The following is a 6,500-nucleotide window of genomic DNA, read 5'->3' as shown; positions in this document are numbered from 1 at the left end:
ATTACTTGAGAGTTGTTGTATAATGAAATTAACAAATCTCCACAATAATATAATATTTGATCTAAGGCCTCCTTGATTATTTGTTTTTAGAATTTATCTCTCAACTTGGAGGATCATACACTTCAATCGAGTTCACTCTGGCTCACTGTGTTGGGAAAGCACGTCTTGTACGAAATACTTGGAGTAGATGAATTTGTATAATATCCTTTCAATCGCTATCACTTAAGAGTTGCTGTATAATGGAATTCACAAATCTCCACAGTTAGATCCAGAACTTGTGTAAAAGAGGGGGAGGGGGCGAATACAAATTTTAAAATATGTTGTAAGACTTGTTTTACAATTGAGTTGAGTTACCAGCTCGATTGCCAAATTTTGCTTAACAGAAAATTTGATATGAGAACTGATCTGGTCAATGCGAAAAAATCTCACACTCTAAATTTAAACTGGTTACTAAGGCAAATAGAAAAGTCAAAAAGTAAAGAGCACAAAAGATTTTTTATTAAAGTTCAAAGTCAAAACTTCAATGTCTCATCTTCTTCTGTTTTCAGAAGGATTTTCACTAAAAGAATTGGATTTATACAATACTTTGCGTAGACTCAATCCAATCAACCCTTGACTGAAACTCATAGCAATACTATCTCAAATAAAAACTGTAGTGACCCAGTCTGTATCACTTACTAACCAGAAGTCTTAAACATGCAATTTGCTTAATACAAAAAACTTACTAAAATAACAGATTTTATTGCGAAAACTTAAAAACCTAGTACAACAGTAACCGGCGGGATATAGCCAGCACTAAAAACCCAAATATATTTTACCATGCATATTTACAACATGAAACTAACTGTAGGCAAATATAACTCCCAGCATGTGAGGCCTCGATTCTAAACATCTAATCTCGGAAAAAACAATACAAGCATACAAGATTTAGAAGAGTAAGAATTTTTTTTATTTTTTAAAAGGAGCCTCGCTCGATCGGCAGAAATCAACCGATCGAGCGAGCAGAAATTACAAACTCACTGCCCGGGAAAAATAAACCAGCACCGCTCGATCGGTAATATTCAACCGATCGAGCGGGCACTCATTTTCAAAAACAGAAACAGGGCTGCAGCACCACCGCTCGATCGGTCAAATTCTACCGATCAAGCGGCCACTTCTGCACAGAAAACCAGAACAAGGTTCTAGTTCAAATTCCAAAACCAAAGCATTCCAACAAAGCATAACTCATCCAAACAACATACATAGTCCAAAACAAGATAGTTCTAGGGTTATACAATCTCAAAACTAGTAGAATTTGCTTCAGTCTAGCTTATTCAATGCAATACAATACAAACGAGTTCGAATACAATCTAAGTTCGATTACATAATCGACTTCCAAAACAACAAGTCCTCACTCTATCTTCACATCCCAACTATCCATGCGATCTCTGACTCGGTCCTGCCTCGCCTGATTCCAAGAACATATACAAAGACAAGACAACAGCCGGATAATCCTGTGAGAATAATATTCCCAGTAAAAGAGACTAACATGCAATATCACATAAACATATCAAACATGATATGCATAAAATTCCACATAATATATCAACTCAAGATATATATAAGAAATCCATTCAAATGCGGAATTAAAATGATATTCATGACTTTAAAATTTCAGGATTATCAAACACAGATAATCAAAATGCAATTCTTATCTTCTTTTCTTCGATTGGGATCCCGAGGTTAAAATATCCAACAATCACACCAAACTCCCCTTTCGAGGTGGACGAGGTATACTTTAATCATCTAGACTCCAGAGAATCATAGTGAGTTAAACGACAAGGTAGAAAATCGCCTACCAAAGCAACTCAACTACAATCCCAAGATCGTCTAAATCAAAATGAATAATCAATAGGCTCAATATGAATGCATATGAAATCTCATGCATTCAAATATAAATCAAATAAGCATTCAAACATGCAAGTATGTGATTTTCTTTTAGGACATTCGAATCAATCCAAATTCGAGTTAATCGTCCCATTCCATACCAAAGTCGTCTTATATCTTTCTCAAAACGTCGATGCTTCAAACCTGGAAAAAACAACAATTCCTCAATCAAGATACATTCGAATATCCTCTAACGATAAGAAGAAAGTCGATACAATACCGTCTTCGATCTTCCAACTATCCAATTTCTGCAAATCTCGCAACTCAACGGCCTTCAAAAAATTATGCAAAAGAAGTAATAAAGGCTCTAGATCAAGATTGACATTCAAACTCAACTAATCACGGCTCAAACCAAAATAGCCCAAACGATAATCCAAAACTCAAACCGGCAGCATAACGACTATGTTCTGATCAAACCAGAAACGCAGACAACAATACAATATCGCTACCAACTCATATCAATACCAATACCACAATAAATACTCAAACCCATCAAATCTCAAAATCCACATTTCCAAAATTCACTTCCAAAAATCATAACAATTCAGAACGACGCTCTAATTCAATTTCGTCTTAGAATAAACGATAAAAACTATCTCAAGAACATCATACCCGAAAAGAATCAAATTCCAACTACATCAAAAAAAATAAAAAATATCTGATCGGAGAAAAACTTACGATAGAACGAAGCTCTCGATGCCGTGATCGCTAAACTGCCTTCAGAAATAAATTCTAACGGACGGATCGACCGAAAACCGAAATCTGAAAGCTTAAAACTCAAATGGGGCGCTTCAATGGTGGGAGACGGCTAAGGAGAGGAAGAAGAGGAAGGAGATGAAGACTTTTCAACTCAACCAAGTGTAGATAATATATTAAAATCCAAATTTGCGTTTTAGTCCCTGAAAAATCTGAAATTTGCAAAATAGACCCTGATCAAAATAAAGTCGTCTCTCGCACTCTGAAATCAAATAAATACCAGAAATAAATATTTGAGTGTGTGTTATTTTTTAATGTTGTCAACACTTCACGATAACACTATGCAGCAGAATAATTAACTAACAGTAAAAATAAATAACAACACAGATAATTATGCACAAGTATCAAATACTTGTGCGATGCCTCATGGTGAAATAATCACTAGAAAATCAAATCAGTTTACAAAAAAACCAACTAGCGATTATTTTATGAAAAACTACTTTCCTCAACAAATTGAGAAAATAAAAGACTTCCTAAAAACTAGTAAGAACTAGAATAATAAACTAATAGGAAGTTCTAAACCGAATGACGAAAAACCAAAGAAACACTTTCTGAACAACACTTCACTTGTGTGTTCTTCAGTGTTTTCAACACTACTCAGCAACACAACGTAGCAGTAGTATCTCTTCAGAAATTCTTCAATGATCGATCTTCAATACTCTAGAATTTCTGCAGCACTTTCTTTATGTATTTTTCTCTCTACGTTTCACTCTCTTGATCTCTCTATCTCGTTGTACAATCTGATCGGTCCAAGCACTCCTATAAATAAATCTTCAATATGTTTCCATAAATAACAACCTACAAAGCATGGAAACAATATATCATCAGAAATCAAATATTTCGAATAAAGATACAACAGCTATTACCAATTTTAAAACTTGTTCTAAGAAAGGCACAACTATAAATATTAGCACTTGAATGCAATAAGGAAACAATTCAAAAGACATGTGCACGACATGTTCTTTCAAACTCCTCCTTTTTGCCTTTCTGAACAAAACACACACAAGTGCAAATAACTCCTTCTATCTTATGCAACTAAAGCTCCCCCTGAATTTAATCATCTCAGAACACAGTGTTGTGCGGTCGTGTTGGCAACACCGACTCTCAACACTTACTAGATCAGAGTAGCAAATAGTTTAATATCATATCAAAGAGTAATAAGGAGCACAACCTAATCAACTCAGAAATATATTTCGAACTCAGAGCAAAATAATAAGATAAGGATAAACCAATTATCTAAACATCTTTTTCTTCAGCTTGATCAGCACTTGATCCTACTCTCCCTTTTTGTCCAGAGGTCCCTGGTAAGCCAAGTTTAGTCCTGTACTGATAGGAGTCATTTTTCCTTATTTTATTGTTTGTTTTATTAGTGTTTTGCATTAGTTTTTTGTGGTCTTGTTAGTGTTTTTCTAATTTTGTTTGCATTTAGTGTAATGTTGTGTGTTTTGTATACTCCTATTGATTTGTGGTTAAATTTGCAGGAAAACTAGAAAAAGAAATATTTCTAGCTTTACAAGGGGGTGCGCTCGGTCTGCAGAAAAGAGCAGACCGAGCGCTGGCATAAAAAGTGGAGGCAGAGAGTTGAGAAAATGCAGCGCTCAGTCGGTGAATTTTTGCAGACCGAGCGCCCGCGCGTATTTGCTGAAACTTTTATTTTGGGAGTTTTAAAAGGAAAGGACTCTGGGCGAATAAATATAGCATCTTTTCAGACGTTTTGAGGGTTGGAAAAACACAGCAAAGCACGGCGGAGGCGGCTCTGAAGATCGAAGTTTCTTCTTCTCGTTGGGAGTTTTTCTTCTTCACGATTTCTGAATTTTATGTTGAAAACTTTATTAGTTTGAATTTTATCATGAGTTGTAGTAGCTAAACTTTATTTTGTTGGAATTTAGGGGATCCTAACCCCGTAACATGTTTTTGTGATTGAATCGTTGAACAAATTGATTGAGTTTTTATGCGAGTATTTGATTTTATCATGTTTTATTATTCTATGTTGAGGAGTAGCTAACTTCAATATAGATTCGTAAGTTGTGAATTGCTGTCGAGAGATAGATTCATGATTAGGACGAGTGATAAAATCCATGGACTTAAAATATGCATAGAAATATGATATTTAATACATGTTGATAACCATAGGCCACCAGGTTGAAAACTGTAAGAATTCAATGAACGCAAAGCAATCAGTAATGATAAATAATCAAAGAGATTTGATTGTTTCATTAACTTGAATTAGATTGGCATAAACTCGAGAGAGAGTGTCGATATTTCAGGAATTCTTGTCAAATCTATGAGTGTAAAAGTAATTTCAATTGTCCAGATTCAATTAGGAGGAAGGTGAACCGAGATTCCAACAAAACTTCTTCATATTATATTTTTCTGTGCTAAGCATTGCTGTGGTTTATTTTATTTTCATTCAAGTAATTTTAAATCGAATTCTTTACTTTATAATTTTAGAATAATAACAAAATCATGTTACTTTGGGGTATAGAAATTAAATAATTGAATCATTGTGACGTAGTCCTTGAGAACGATACTCGTACTCAGTACACTTTTCTATAACTTGAGTCGTGCACTTGCGATAATTTTGAGCAGAAAAGAGATATTATTACATTGAATTTAAGTGTTGGTATTTGCTCGATCAAGTTTTTGGCGCCGTTGCCGGGGACTATTGATTGCTTTGATTTTTCTTATTTTATTTTCTCTACTTCAATTTTAATCACTATTTTCATCTGTGAACTGCAGGATTCTCTTGCAGTGCATGCAACATTCACCCGAAAGAGAACTCTTGCCTTTTGATCCAGAAATTGAAAGAACTTTTCGCAGAAGAAAAAGGCAACAAAGAGAAGCAATGACAGAACAAGAACGACTACGTGGAGATGGAGAAGCAGAGAATATTGCACCACCTGTCTACAGATCCATGATGGACAGTGCTTTGCCATCCATCGAAAATGCCAGACCAAGCATCATCAGGCCAACCATAGCAGCAAATCAGTTTGAAATAAAGGCTGCAATCATTCAAATGATGCAAAACACAGTCCAGTTTGGTGGGATGACAATAGATGATCCATATGCTCACCTGACAAATTTTCTAGAAATCTGTGACACTTTTAAGATGCAGGGAGTTTCTAATGACGCTATTCGTTTGCGTTTATTCTATTTTTATTTAAGAGATAAAGCTAAAGCATGGCTAACCAATCTACCTGCAGGTTCCATCAATACTTAGGATGATCTAGCAAAGGCCTTCCTGACTAAATACTTTCCACCGTCCAAATCAATGAAACTCAGAGCTGACATCACAACATTTACTCAAGGTGAACAGGAAACACTCTATGAAGCATGTGAGAGTTACAAAGATCTACTGAGGAGATGCCCACATCACCAACTACCAGACGGTCTTGTGGTACAAACTTTTTATTATGGTCTTCCTCACTCAAATCGTACCATGTTAGATGCAGCTGCAGGTGGAAATTTGTTACGAAAATCGCTAGAGGACAGATATGTGTTTATTGAGGAGATGGCATCCAGTAGCTATTATCCTCAATCAGAGAGGAATGCAGTCAGAAGACCCGCAAGAATGCATCAAGTTGATGCATTCACTTCAGTAGCCGCTCAGCTAGAGGTCATGAATAAGAGGATAGAAGAGCTAACTCTAGGGCAGTCTGCGATGCGTATTCAAGAGGTGTGGTGTGAGAAATGTGGTGCTGAACACTTCACGAAAATTGTCAAACTAGCAATCCATCATATCAGCCAGATGGAGGAATGGTAAACCATGTAGGAAATCAGAATCGCCTCAGGAATGATCCATTCTCAAAAACTTATAA

General features: G+C 35.7%; 1 non-coding gene across 1 annotated transcript; it reads right to left on the bottom strand.

The window, feature by feature from the left end:
• Positions 1-5,956: 5,956 nt before the first annotated feature.
• Positions 5,957-6,063, bottom strand: LOC140894139 (small nucleolar RNA R71). Its single transcript, XR_012153687.1, has one exon. It is a non-coding gene; the product is annotated as a small nucleolar RNA R71 (small nucleolar RNA).
• Positions 6,064-6,500: the final 437 nt, after the last annotated feature.

Source organism: Henckelia pumila, chromosome 3 (genome assembly GCF_033568475.1).
Source record: "Henckelia pumila isolate YLH828 chromosome 3, ASM3356847v2, whole genome shotgun sequence".
Lineage (NCBI taxonomy): Eukaryota > Viridiplantae > Streptophyta > Magnoliopsida > Lamiales > Gesneriaceae > Henckelia > Henckelia pumila.
Note: the sequence above shows the minus strand (reverse complement) of the source record. Positions and strands in the feature narration are given on the sequence as shown.